Source organism: Triticum urartu, chromosome 5A, assembly GCF_056163025.1.
Source record: "Triticum urartu cultivar PI428250 chromosome 5A, HENAU_Tu73, whole genome shotgun sequence".
Taxonomy (NCBI): Eukaryota; Viridiplantae; Streptophyta; class Magnoliopsida; order Poales; family Poaceae; genus Triticum; species Triticum urartu.
The window spans coordinates 521,142,955-521,158,290 of record NC_141877.1 but is presented as its reverse complement, the minus strand read 5'-3'; the positions used below and the strand labels follow the sequence as shown (position 1 = coordinate 521,158,290).

Here is a 15,336-nt window from a genome sequence, read left to right as displayed (position 1 = left end):
AGCCCCTCCGATGAAGTGTGAGTAGTTTACTTCAGACCTACGTGTCCATAGTTAGTAGCTAGATGGCTTCTTCTCTCTTTTTGGATCTCAATACAATGTTCTCCCCCTCTCTCGTGGAGATCTATTTGATGTAATCTTCTTTTTGCGGTGTGTTTGTTGAGACCAATGAATTGTGGGTTTATGATCCAGTCTATCTATGAATAATATTTGAATCTTCTCTGAATTCTTTTATGTATGATTGGTTATCTTTGCAAGTCTCTTCGAATTATCAGTTTGGTTTGGCCTACTAGATTGGTTTTTCTTGTCATGGGAGAAGTGATTAGCTTTGGGTTCGATCTTGTGGTGTCCTTTCCCAGTGACAGAAGGGGCAGCAAGGCACGTATTGTATTGTTGCCAACGAGGATAACAAGATGGGGTTTTTATCATATTGCATGAAACTATCCCTCTACATCATGTCATCTTGCTTAAGATGTTACTCTGTTTTTAACTTAATACTCTAGATGCATGATGGATAGCGGTCGATGAGTGGAGTAATAGTAGTAGATGCAGGCAGGAGTCGGTCTACTTGTCTCGGACGTGATGCCTATATACATGATCATACCTAGATATTCTCATAACTATGCTCAATTCTGTCAATTGCTCAACAGTAATTTGTCCACCCACCATAGAATACTTATGCTCTTGAGAGAAGCCACTAGTGAAACCTATGGCCCTCGGGTCTCTTTCTCATCATATCAATCTCCATCACTTTATTATTGCTTTGCTTTTTACTTTGCCTTTTACTTTTCACTTTGCATCTCTATACCAAAAATACCAAAAATATTATTTATCATCTCTATCAGATCTCACTTTCGTAAGTGACCATGAAGGGATTGACAACCCCTAAGCGCGTTGCTTGCGTTGAGCTATTGTTTTTGTGTAGGTATGAGGGACTCGTGCGTAGCCTCCTACTGGATTGATACCTTGGTTCTAAAAAACTAGGGGATATACTTACACTACTTTGCTGCATCATCCTCTCCTCTTCGGGGAAATCCAACGCAGTGCTCAAGAGGTAGCACATTACATCATCCAGAATACAATCGAGGTCCGACTACGGAACCAAATAAAGAAAGACAACCCCTAATGCAATAGATCCCCGATCGCCCCAACTGGGCTCCTCTACTGATCGTCCGGAAAGGAAACATAGTAACGTCCCGAATCCTCGTCGAACTCCCACTTGAGTTCGGTCGGGTCCCCTGCACTGGCATCATTGGCACCTGCATCTGGTTTTGGAAGTAATCTGTGAGTCACGGGGACTCAGCAATCTCACGCCCTCGTGATCAAGACTATTTAAGCTTATGGGTAGGAAAAGGTAGTGAGGTGGAGCTGCAGCAAGCACTAGCATATATGTGGCTAACTTACACAAATGAGAGCGATAAGAGAAGCAAAGCATGGTCGAGAAGCTATACTAATCAAGAAGTGATCCTGAAACTACTAACGTTCAAGCATAACACGAGATCGTGTTCTCTTCCCGGACTCCGCCGAAAAGAGACCATCACGGCTACACACGCGGTTCATTCATTTTAAATTAAGTTAAGTGTCAGGTTTTCTACAACCGGATATTAACAAATTCCCATCTGCCCATAACTACGGGCACGGCTTTCGAAAGTTCAAAACCCTTCAGGGGTGTCCCAACTTAGCCCATCACAAGCTCTCACGGTTAACGAAGGATATTCCTTCTCCCAGGATGACCCGGTCAGACTCGGAATCCCGGTTACAAGACATTTCGATAATGGTAAAACAAGACCAGCAAAGCCACCCGAATGTGCCGACAAATCCTGATAGGAGCTGCACATATCTCATTCTCAGGGCACACCGGATGAGACATCCTACGAGTAAAACCAAACCTCAAGTTGCCCCGAGGTGGCCCCGCAGTCTACTCAGTTCGGACCAACACTCAGAGGAGCACTGGCCCGGGGGGGTTTAAAATAAAGATGACCCTTGAGTCCGCGGAACCCAAGGGAAAAAAGGCTTAGGTGGAAAATGGTAAAACCAAGGTTGGGCCTTGCTGAAGGAGTTTTATTCAAGGCAAACTGTCAAGGGGTTCCCATTATAACCCAACCGTGTAAGGAACGCAAAATCAAGGAACATAACACTGGTATGACGGAAACTAGGGCGGCAAGAGTGGAACAAAACACTAGGCATAAGGCCGAGCCTTCCACCCTTTACCAAGTATATATGTGCATTGAAGTAAACAAGATATAATAATTATATCCCACCAATAAACATGTTCCAACAAGGAACAAACTTCATCTCCACCTGCAACTAGCAACGCTATAAGAGGGGCTGAGCAAAGCGGTAACATAGCCAAACAACGGTTTGCTAGGACAAGGTGGGTTAGAGGCTTGACATGGCAATATGGGAGGAATGATAAAGCATGTGGTAGGTATCGCGGCATAGCAATAGAGCGAGCAACTAGCAAGCAAAGATAGAAGTGATTTCGAGGGTATGGTCGTCTTGCCTGCAAAGTTCTCCGAGTTGGCGTAAGCTTGATCCTCGTAAGCGTACTCGACGGGTTCCTCAATCACGTACTCGTCTCTCGGCTCTAAGCAAAGCAAGAACACAAGCAAAGGACCAACAATCAATCATAGTGCAATGCGCAAGCAACATGATGCAAAACATGGCATGATATGCGGGATGTGATATGTAATGCATATGCGTGCTCCGGAAGGAAAAGATTGAACCAGGCCTCAACTTGGCAAACCAAGTGTGCCGCTGGAAAGATGAGTTGATTTCGGTCGAAATCGATATAAAGATCGCCGAAAACGGATGCACGGTTTGCAAATGGCAAGCAAAACAAGAACGGCACAATTCTGCGATTAACAGCACGATGCCATCTAGAATGCAACAATAAACTAAGCTACTGCACTCCAACATAGAAACAAAGCACATGGCAGTGATCTAATCAAGATGCTTCACAAAAGATGAACACTAAGATATGGCTAAATCACACAAGAGCAGGTTCAAACAAGCATGGCAAAAGTGCAAAAGATATCAACATCACAGACTTGGTGAAAATAACAACATGTCAGGAATTAACATCAGGAAGCAATGTTTAGAGAAAGATAACAACATGCTACAGGAATATATCATAGCAATACAAGGGATGGCATGAATCTATTCAAAACATATAACAAAGGTCCCTTACTGACCATAAGACAAAAAGGATCAGAAGATATGATGGCACCCATGTAAACTTAGCAAGTTTCGTTAACAGATTCAGACTTAGCAGAAAACTGGACATGGCAAAAACAGAATTATGAAGGCCTCTTTGCGAGCTCGATTCACTCATAACAAGGCATTGCATGATAAAATAAGCATACTAACAGCAAGAAGACATGTTTAATAAGCTAACCATGGCAAGAACAATCACATAGCATGCATGGATCAACTACAACAACCTTGGCAAAATTGATTAACACGTAAACAATCTGCCAGGAACATTTTACAGCAAAAGTAGAGCAAGATTGAGTCATGCTAGGGTACTCCATAAAAGCAAACAGGGACATGGATGGATAGAGCATAACCATATGTCCAAATCATCCTTACTGAACATACTCAAAAGAAGCATGGATCTCTCTATAGCAACATGAATACATGGCATAAAAATAACAACAGGGAAATGACAGTGAAATTCTAAGTCCCTGAAAACAGCAATATTACAAGAGCTACTTTGCATGCTTGTGCTAGTCACCACATTGATCACAAAAATACATGGCATACACCCTTGTAAAGATGGCATGGCATAGCCCAAAACACATGTAGAGCTCATGCCCATATGGAGCACACAACAAATGTAGCAAAAATGACAAATGCTCAATATCTGCTAAGTAACAGGAACTAACATCTTATAGCACTCTTTCATCAACAATTTGGGCATCAAGATGGACTCGAACAAGCATGGCACAATAGAACAAAATGAAGAGCACATCAAGATGAACATTTTGATATATGGCACGCACAAAACGGAGCTACGGATGAGGAGTTATGATGCAATGAACAGAGCTAGAAAATGTTAGGGGAAACCGGGGACTTAGAAGAAATAGACCTCGCCCAGATCTAGGGTTGGCGCGGAATTCGAGGCACGGACGGGGTTCTCGCCGGGGCACGGCCGGAGACAGAGGAGACGGTGGCCGGGGACGCCGCAGCTCACCGGAGAGGGCTCGGGGGAGCCAGATCCGGACGGATCTGCGAGGAGGCGGCGGCGGGACGACGACCGGCGACGAGGCAGCGGCGGAGGAGCGCGGCAGCGCGGGCGGCGGGCACAGTCGCCAGCGAGCGGAGAGGAGGCGCCGAGCGGCGGAGGCGGCGAGGGGCGGCGCGGCCGGCGAAGGAGGCGCGGGGCAACGCGGCTGCGCGGGCGGGCCGTGGGGGCCGGCCTCGGGCCCGAGCGGGTCGGCGGCGGCGGGCGGTGGCTGGGGCCATGTTGCAGGCGCTGAGAGGCTGGGAGCGGCGGCACGGTTACATCCGGTCCGGGACGAACATGTTCAGCGGGCGAGAGGGGAAAGATCTAGGGTTTCATCCGGGATTTCGGAGGGGAAGATGTTTTTATAGGTAGAGGGAGCTAGGAGAGTCCAAATGGGGTGGGTTTTCGGCCACGTGATCGTGATCGAACGGCCGAGAGGATGGAGTGGGTTTGGATGGGTTTTGGGCCACTTTGGAGGGGTGTTGGGCTGCAACACACACGAGGCCTTTACGGTTCCCCGGTTGACCGTTGGAGTATCAAACGGACTCCAAATGGCACGAAACTTGACAGGCAGTCTACCAGTGGGGTACCAAGGCCGCTTGGCAAATCTCGGTCCATTCCGAGAATGTTTAACACCAGCTCACGAAAAGAGGTAAGAGGGGGCGCCGGAAGACGTAGGAGTGTCGGAATGCAAAACGGACAACGAGGAAAATGCTCGGATGCATGAGACGAACACGTATGCAAATGAGATGCACATGATGACAAGATATGAAATGCATGACATGAAAAAAATGCAAAACAAAGAAAAGAACCCAACCACGAATGTCATAACTTAGAGCCGAAAATGGCAAGAGTTGGAGTACAAATATGGTAAGTTACATCCGGGGTGTTACAGCTAGCTAGAGGACGGTGTGGATCATGCCTGGTTTGACAACCAGTGCAAACTTCTCAGTGAAGTCGATGTCAGCACGCTGTCAAAACCCACGGACCACCCAGCGAGCCTTGTAGCGCTCAAGTGTACCATCCGAGCGGGTCTTATGACGAAAGACCCACTTGCCGGTGATGACATTGGCGCGAGAAGGCCGGGGAACCAGTGTCCAGGTACGGTTCCGCTGAAGAGCGTCGAACTCTTGCTGCATCGCAGCAAGCCAGTGAGGATCGAAGAGGGTTGCTCTGGCGGACACATGAATCAGGGACGGCTCGGTGGTGGAGGTGGCGAGGAGATACTCGTCGCTGGAGTACCGCAGACTCGGGCGGTGAACGTCGGCTCGAGCCCGAGTGAGGGGGAGAGACGGCAACTCCGAGACAAGGCTCGAAGAGGCAGTCGGTGAGGCCACGGGCGAGGGCACCGATGATGTGGCCGACGAAGAGGCGGCGCCCAAGGCGCCTGAGTCGGCCGGGGAAGGCGCGACGCCCGAGGGTGGCCGGGGAAGGCGCCATCGGCGAGGCCGGCATTGATGGTGATGGCGGTGTGGGGCGTGAAGCATAGCTCGTCCCACGGCATGGGACCGCCAAAGCCCGGATGTGGTCCGAGAGCTGAGCGGGGCCATCCACCTGACGGTGTCACCGAAGGGCCGCTAGTGGCCGGCGGCGATGGGGCGACGAGAGGTACCTTCTGCTGAAAAGGAAACACCTTCTCATCAAAGTAGACGTGTCGGGAGGTGAAATACTCGATGGGAGACTGGGTATAGCAACGGTAGCCTTTAGTGTTAGGTGGGTAGCCGAGGAAGATGCATGCGACCGAGCGGGGTGAAAGCTTATGTGGCGCAGTGGCGGCGATGCTAGGATAGCAGAGACAGCCGAAAATGCGAAGCTCATCATAAGAGGGTGGTGCACCAAAGAGAAGATGATGAGGTGCAAAGTTCCCATGAGTACAACAGGGGCGGATGTTAATGAGGAGTGATACGGTGGCGAAAGCATCGGGCCAAATTTGCGGAGGCACATTGGCGTGAAAGAGAAGCGTCCGAACGCAGTCATTAAGAGTGCAGAGGACGTGCTCAACGCGACCATTCTGTTGCGAAGTGTACAGACATGTGAGACGAAAAGTCATGCCATGGTGGTGAGGAGAGTACGAACAGCTAAGTTGTCGAACTCCTCGTTATCTGTCTGAAACGCAAGAATTGGATGACCAAACTGCGTTAAAACATAGGAGTAAAATGTGGCGAGAGTGGATATAACATCGGACTTAAGCCTCAATGGGAAGGTCCACACATAGTGCGAAGAATCATCAAGAATGACAAGGTAATAAAGATAGCATGTATTACTTGCAACTAGCGAGGTCCAAACATCACTATGAATTAACTCAAACGGGTACGATGCAACATGAGAAGACGCCCTAAAAGGAAGACGAGCATGTTTGCCGAGGCGACATGCACGACAAGAGTGATCATCAATCTTATTACACGTGAAAGAAAAACTCTGAAGTATATGACGAAGGGTGGCGGGGTTGGGATGACCCAAGCGAGCGTGCCAAAGATCCACATTGGTGGCGAGGGCGACAGGGGCGGCGGAGGTGGTGGAGGCAGTGGATCGGACCGAGTAGAGCTCGTAGGGGCTGTCACATCGGTGGAGTGCCATCCGGGTGCGAGCGTCCTTAACAGAAAAACCACACTCATCAAACTCAACGGTAACAGGATTTTCACATGTAAAAGAACAAATATAGACAAGATTTTTGATAAGATCAAGAGAAACAAAGGTGTTAGATAATGACAACGGAGTAGATGTGGATGGAAAAGATGCATGTCCTATATGAGTAATGGGAACGGAAGAACCGTCATCGACGGTGATGCGAGCGGAGGTGTGGACGGGATAGGAGGTGTGGAGGTTACAGGGATGAGCAGACATATGCGCGGTAGCTCAGTGTCCATATACCATTTGCCGCCGCCGGTGTAGGTGGACGGAGAGGGCGCAGAGTGCTGGGTCGCCAGGAGCGTCGGGTCCCACGGCACGGGTGGGAGGGCAGGCTGCTATGGCGGCGCCGTCAGGGGCAGCAGCGGCAGCCCTCCTAGCTGTGGCGGCTGTCCGTAGGAGAGGGGGCCGTAGGGCTGCGGCGTGGCGTAAAATGCCTGATGAGAAGGAGGTCGCGCGCCAAGGATACCTGGGGTAGGGGCATGGGGAACCGGCATGGAGTAGGCATGCACAACGCCGGTCCACGGGTTCTGGCCGACGGACCACGGGGCTGGTTGATACGGCTGCTGGGGGCGGGCGGCTCCTCCCTGAGCCCCGGCGCCCTGCTGCTTGATACGTCTCCAACGTATCTATAATTTATTATTGTTCCATGCTATTATATTATCTGTTTTGGATGTTTTATATGCATTAATATGCTATTTTATATGATTTTGGCATTAACCTACTAACCTAGAGCCCAGTGCCAGTTCCTGTGTTTTTCCTTGTTTTAGAGTTTAGCAGAATAGGAATACCAAACGAAGTCCAAACGGAATAAAATGTTCGTGATGATTTTTCTTGGACCAGAAGACACCCGGGAGACTTGAACTACAAGTTATAAGAGCCACGAGGCGGCCACAAGGATGGGGGGCGCGCCCCCAACCTTGTGGGCCCCTCGGTGACCTCCTGACCTAGATCTTCCTCCTATATATACTCATATACCCTGAAAACTTCCAAGGGAGCCACGAAACCACTTTTCCACTGCCGCAACTTTCTGTACCCGTGAGATCCCATCTTGGGGCCTTTTTCGGCATCCTACCAGAGGGGGATTCGATCATGGAGGGCTTCTACATCAACACCATTGCCTCTCCGATGAAGCGTGAGTAGTTTGCCACAGACCTACGGGTCCATAACTAGTAGCTAGATGGCTTCTTCTCTCTCTTTGATTGTCAATACCATGTTCTCCTCGATGTTCTTGGAGATCTATTCGATGCAATACTCTTTTGTGGTGTGTTTGCTGAGATCCGATGAATTGTGGATTTATAATCAGCTTATCTATGAATATTATGTGAATCTCCTCTGAATTTTGATATGCATGATTTCATATCTTTGCAAGTCTCTTCGAAGTATCGATTTGGTTTGGCCAACTAGATTGGTTTTTCTTGCAATGGGAGAAGCGCTTAGCTTTGCGTTCAATCTTGTGGTGCTCGATCCTAGTGACAGAAGGGGAACCGACATGTATTGTACTGTTGCCATCGAGGATAACAAGATGGGGTTTTCATCATATTGCTTGAGTTAATACCGCTATATCATGTCATCTTACTTATTGTGTTACACTGTTCTTATGAACTTAATACACTAGATGCAGGCAGAAGTCGGTCGATGTGTGGAGTAATAGTAGTAGATGCAGAATCGTTTCGGTCTACTTGACACGGACGTGATGCCTATATTCATGATCATTGCCTTAGATATCGTCATAGCTTTGCGTTTTTCTATCAATTTCTCGGCAGTAATTTGTTCACCCACCATAATAATTTCTATCTTGAGAGAAGCCTCTAGTGAAACCTACGGCCCCGGGGTCTATTTTCCATCTTATAAGTTTCCGCTCTATAATTTTATTTTCGTATTTACTTTCTTTGCAATCTTTAACTTTCCATTCCATAAACCAAAAATACCAAAAATATTACTTTACCATTTATCCATCTCTATCAGATCTCACATGCAAATAACCGTGAAGGGATTGACAACCCCTTTATCGCATTGGGTGCAAGTTGGTGTTTGTTGGTGCAGGTATTCGGTGGCTTGCGCGTTGTCTCCTAATGGATTGATACCTTGGTTCACAAAACTGAGGGAAATACTTACTCTACTTTGCTGCATCACCCTTTTCTCTTCAAGGGAAAAACCAACGCAAGCTCAAGAGGTAGCACTGCTGCTTGCGGCCATCACGACGGCCATCGCGGCGACACCCGTTAGCTGTGGGCGGGGGTGGCGGGAAGGGGGCGGCCGGCGCCTGGGGGTAGGCCGGTGGGACCTGCGCGGGATGCGGCGGAGGTGGCGCCAAGCGCCCGCGGGTGCCGGTGACGAGGGCGGTGTGGGTCGCCCGAGTCCGGGCCATCTTCATCCGTCGCTCCTCCAACTTGAGGTACGCCACCACCTTGACAAAGGTGGGCTCCGGGATGAGGGTGAGGTTGGAGGCGGCGTTCCCAAAGTCCTCGTTGAGGCCAGCAGTGAGGGTGCTGATGAGGAGCTCGTCACCGACCGTCTCGCCGAGATCGCGAAGTTCATCGGCAAGCTTTTTGAGGCGCATGCAAAAATCGTTGATGGACGAGTCAAGCTGCTGGCACCCGTAAAACTCGTCATAGAGGAGGACCTTATGCTATAGTTTGTTGTCGGTGAAGAGGCCGTTGAGCTTGGTCCAGATGGCTTAGGCGTCATCGTCATCATCCACCACCATGTGGAAGACGTCCTTGGAGATGGTGAGGTAGAACCAGTGGATGATGGTGGCGTTGAGGATCATCCACTCCTCGTCGTGAATCATGAGGCTCGAGTCCACGGTGCCGCCGACGTGGCCGTGGAGCAGGTACTCGCGGAACACCAAGGAGAAGTACCGCTTCCAAGCGGAGTAGGATGCGGTGGATTGATCAAGCACCACTGAAATGCGCTCGTGGATGTTGACTGGTTTTTGATTGGATAGTGATATTACTAACACTTATGACTGAGCCACACTTGCTTTCCAAAAGAAATTGAAACTATCATGCCTGAGACTAGCCAATAGAAGAAAGAGCCACAAGCAAGGCATAGCAGCATCCTTTTTCTTCGTTTTCTTCAACATTGCGAATCTACCTCACTCCTCATCATAACTCAAATACAAATTCGAGTTCCAAATTGATATTTCCTCATGTAAGCAATAAAATGTGAAACCAGTATTCATCATGAAACTTCAGACACTGATGATTGTGAGGTTCTGGAAGAGAGATGACGTAGGCTGGAAAAAAGTAAACAGAAAACCACCCCTTAAACTCATTTGCTCAACATTCTTTCCACAACAACTAGAAAAGTGGAGAAAATACAATAATGGGAGGTCCCGTTGAATATAAATCAATTGGAAACTGAACCCCGCATTCATGTCTCTAACAAGGATGTCTAAGCTAAGCAGCCATGGACCCATGGACCCGGGGAATATGAACCATTAGGTAGAATTTCAGCTGAAAGAAAAGGCAGACAGAGATTTTCGCCATATCCGTATACATTCATCACCCTCATTACAGCATTTGCTAAGCATGAAAAGTGGTTTGAGCTATGCTTATGTGCACGAAAATGCAGGAGAAAGGATGGCACCCAGAGACGAGGAAGGGCGTAGCAAGCGAAAAAATGCTTCGGGGAGTTGAAATAAGCATAGATCTGGAGATTCCCAAATAGGTCAACCTTTTGAACTACCTGCTGAATCCATGAGCAGCCAAGAGACAACCTGACAAACTGAAACATCTTAGTAGCCAGAGGAAAAGAAAGGGTAATATTGCTCTTTAGAAAACACGTATAGTGGCCTTCGTCGATGGGGCAAACTCTCCACTCGTGCCTGCCGAAACAACCCTTCCTCAACTGGCAGTTTTGAGGTCAGAGTTTCCATTTCTTAGAAATCCACTTCTCTAAGCATGCATGCCGACATAGGTGTCACGGTAATCATAGAAGTTTGATTGTTGTGTGGTAAGGAGTCAGTCAACCAATTGCTAAGGGGTAAGGCTAAGCTCTCTTTCTCGTTAAGAAAGCGGTCCATCCTAAGAGATCGACATCATACTAAGGACTATGTCGAGCAAGGTCCGAAAGGATTTCAATTCCACCGATTCCCAGGTAAAAAGGTTACATTCTCACATTTCTTTTTTGATCTCATGACTTTTTATGCGATCGGAAAACGAATGAGATCAGAAAGATAGGCGGACGACTTTACCATAAGGTCGGATGTTTCCGTGAGCAGTAAGCAGCGGATCTCCCCTTTTTGGGGGAAAGCTGGTGGCCCTTTTGGCGTGTTAATTCTTTCGATGCGGCGACCTTCTTGGTTCGGTAGATCCGGTCGAGGTGGTTTTCGTTTACCAGCGCGTAGGTGGTCTAAGTTCCTATGACCGAGTCTTTCTAGCCCCTGTGAACATATTTTCTTAATGTATTAAAGAGGGCCTCTCTAACCGGTGAAAAGTGGTAGGTGTCCACTAACGGCTATTCCTGGCTCGGCTCCGATAACACAATTCCGGGAGGAGACGGTAGTTGGGCACTGGATCCCTTTGGACCTGGAGAACGTGTGACACTGGGTCAGGGTTTGGTGAACCAATAGGTCGCTCCTTTAGTTGAAGTATCGGGCCCCTTTTTTGTTGCCTAGGTTACACCTTCGGAATACTCCAGATGGGGATTTCGCTCTATTTCTCCCAATCTTCACTTTACGCCACGCTGACTCTCCATCGTGGAATTAGACCAAGGGTCGAAGACCCATACCATAGGACGCCGTCTCCCGTATCTTATCTTTCGCGCGTAGGAGATCGAGACACAACCTTAGGGCTATGGGGAAAGTGGATCGATTGCCCTAGAATTACAACTACGTAGAGGGTCTCTACAAGTCTATAAATAAGTTCCAAAAAATTGATTGGTAGTAGTCCGGTCACACCAGAACAATAATATTCCAGAGGGAAATGCACCTAAGATCAAATATTTTGAGCCGGCTTCCGTGGAAAATTCAGACTTTCTTTTTGATGATACGATCACATAAAAACATAAACTTTGAAGCTCAATAGCTAAATACATGGCAATTAAATCATGAGCCGGGATCATTAAGAACATACTGCGAGTAGGAAGTGGAATTAACACAATGAATTCAGAAGCATCAAACCTCTCCTTTTCGAAAAAAATTGAAACACATTAAAATGGTACCAGCCGTACTTAATAATAGAAGGATTTGGCAGAAATATGTAAAATTGTCCCTCCTAAAAAAATTATTCGAGAATAAATGGGCAATAGTGTGATCTGCTGCTTGCGGTCAGTACTACGTGTGATCTCCTTCATATTTCTTCATGAAGATACCTCTAATGTTCCCACTAGATCTTAGACCCGCCAACCTCCACTCTCGCCTTTCTGTTTATTTCCCGCTATCTGAATCTTTAGTTCCACTTCTGACTGGATGAGAGATGACCTGCTTTCTGATTCTCTCTTTTATTTCTCTTTCTTTCTTTCTTTCTCATCTCTTTCTGATTATTTCTGACCTTATTCTTTATTAGTGTGATAAAAGTCGTCCCTCCTTTCATTTTGTGTCGTTTTTTCCTTGTTTCCCCTTTTTAGCGGTGGATTACTATCTGTTTGTTGGGATTTATTGGTATGTATTGTTGTTCCGTATACCCTCGCGTGGCCTATGACCTCACTTCTCTAGTGGTGGCTAACTAGAGCATAACAACATATACGGTGTGGTTAGTACTACCCTACCGTTTTGTGATGGGATGGTATGGTTGTATTGTTCCATTCCAAACCCTTGTGTCAGTGCCACTACACTTCTGTACTGATTGGTACTAGAGGATGAGAATTATAGTGAGAAATAGTGGATTTCTTTTCTTTGGGTTTCTGTTGCGCTGACTTTTATGACCTCTCGGTTCTGGATTTCTGATCGCGGCTTATCTTGAATACTTTTTTTTCATATAGGATTTAGTCAATCATACTTATGAGTATTCCTCTAATAGCGTGATAAAACGCTGCAACTCTCGTATATCTTTAGCGACTAGTGTTTTGATTCTTTATTAGTGTGATAAAAGCTGTCCCTGCTTTTTTCATCCATCAACAGGAATCGCTTTGATTTCGCAATCATACCTTTGACCGTATAATATTTCCATGACATCAGATCGAAACGTTCGCAGAGTTCAGTGAGAGTTCCTGTATCAATATGAGGAATACTAGTACAATAGTACCGGAATCTAAGACTTCGTCTCTTGAATAAGTAATTCATATTCCCATATCTCTTTCGTTTTTGGCCGGTTTTGTGGTAAGCGTAATAGATTGAATCAACAAGCACTAGTGTGATCTGCTGCTTGCCGTCAGTACTACGTGTGATCTCCTTCATATTTCTTGATGAAGATACCTCTAATGTTCCCACTAGATCTTCACTCTCGCCTTTCTGTTTATTTCCCGCGATCCGAATCTTTAGTTCCACTTCTGACTGGATGTGAGATGACCTGCTTTCTGATTTTCTCTTTTATTTCTCTTTCTTTCTTTCTCATCTCTTTCTGATTATTTCTGACCTTATTCTTTATTAGTGTGATAAAAGCCGTCCCTGCTCACGGACGAGGGTGACATCAGGGCCGTCAAAGGGGTTGCAGATGGTGGAGGAGGAGGAACTCATGGCGCAACGAGGAGGAAGTGGGAAGGCGTGGCGCGGGTGGGGCGGCTAGGGTTAGGGTTCGGCGCGGGTCGGGTTGGGGTTCGGCACGGGTGGAGCGGCTAGGTGCGGCGCTGGGTGGGGAGGGAGGTCCGGAAGCTTAGGGGCGCGGCGGCGGCGGCTGAGGAAGTCGCGGCGGCGGCGGGTGGCGCGGCGGCGGCTGAGGAGGAAGCCGCGGCGGCGGCGGGTGGCACGGCGGCGGGTGGGAGGGCGGCGGTGACCGGCAGCGGCAGCGGGTGGCGGTGGCGAAGGGAGGAAGCGGCGGCGGCGCGATGATAGCGGCTAGGTCTAGGAACAACCTGCGATAGATACCATGTTGAAGACTGAAATAGGCTGTGCAACACAATTGCATTGATCGATGCACCAGACACGTATATATGATGTACAAGATGGGGTCATAACCTCAACTATACAGGAGAACTAGGAGGTGGACCCAAATCACAATATAGGCTTACACAATATATATTCAACACATACTCACGTCCACGTCTATAGCCCGGGCTGGCACTTTCCATCTGTGCAAAACTGTTGCTGCGTCTGTCCATGGAGTAGCGGCCAGTTTGAATCCGTCTTGGACGGGAAACCTTTGATCGTGACATTTGTCGCAGGAGCAATCTGATGCACACCCTGCAAAATAACAAGTGCTGCCAAGCACATAACTAAACTACGGATGTCGTCCTAATTTTGCCTCGTCATGTGCTGCATCACAAGCTTAGCATGCCTCCTGAGCCACTTTCCTTCCTCTTGATTTGGCCGATCTTGCGATGACATATCCAGTCAGGGATGTAATCTGGATCAACTCAAGGCACAGAGACCAGGTGTGTCACTCCATCTTTCCCGCTGCTTCCCAGTCCCATCACAAATACACATGACCGGCCCCAGCCATATGTGTGTGTGTGTCCCCAACTTGATCTCTAGAGAGAACCGTCAGAGTGTAATACACCTTTCTAGTTTGCGTCTTGCAGACAGAAAGTTCTCCCATGTTGTGCCAATAGGACCAATAGGATACAATCTTTGTTGCTGCCCATGTACTTCTAGAAATGAAAATGCAAGCATGCATATATGTGCGGTGGTGGTGAGTACTACATTGTCATGGCCATGGATTGTGACCAGTTTTCTCGCTATATATGGTTGTGTAATGCTCGTTCTAAGTACATACTCCCTCCTTTCTAGGTTATAGGGCTCAATTCAAAAATCTCACCGACCAAGGTAAATGATGAGTGGTGGAATATTTTTTATAGTTTGCAAAAGCACCCAATTAATGCTCTTGTTTTTCTCAAAAAAATTATGTTTACCAATGCATTAATTGCAATGCATGCATGCATAAAGTACATGCATTGGTCAATTTTCTCTTAATACTTGCATGCACTGGTTTAATGCAGCTTAGAATCTGAACATGTGATGGGGAACAACCAAATTGAGTCTTATAAAATGGAAAAAAAAAACTAAAATTTTGAGATAAGCCCTATAAACTGGAAAGGAGTACTTCCTCCGTTCCAAAATATAGTGTTTCCTCTATTCCCGTGCTCCAACTTTGACCATAAATTTAACAAACAAGACTGACTGCGGCGGGAGCAAAAGTTATATCAGTGAATTCGTATTCAAAAAAAAGTTTTCAATTATAAAAAAAATTCTTCCGCTGTAGTTGATCTCGTTGTTTAAATTTATGGTCAAAGTAGAACCTCAGAAAATGCGGGCGTACTATATTTTAGAACGGAAGAAGTACATATATGCCCCTAAATATGTTGGTTGGTAGTAGCAACCTTCCAGTCATCAACCTATAAAAGGCGACCGACCTCAACCGGCCTAGCTAGCTAGCTAGTGA

At 47.3% G+C, this 15,336-nt stretch overlaps 1 pseudogene; it reads right to left on the bottom strand.

Moving 5' to 3' along the window:
- Positions 1-6,271: 6,271 nt before the first annotated feature.
- Positions 6,272-13,475, bottom strand: LOC147972434 (uncharacterized; annotated as a pseudogene).
- Positions 13,476-15,336: the final 1,861 nt, after the last annotated feature.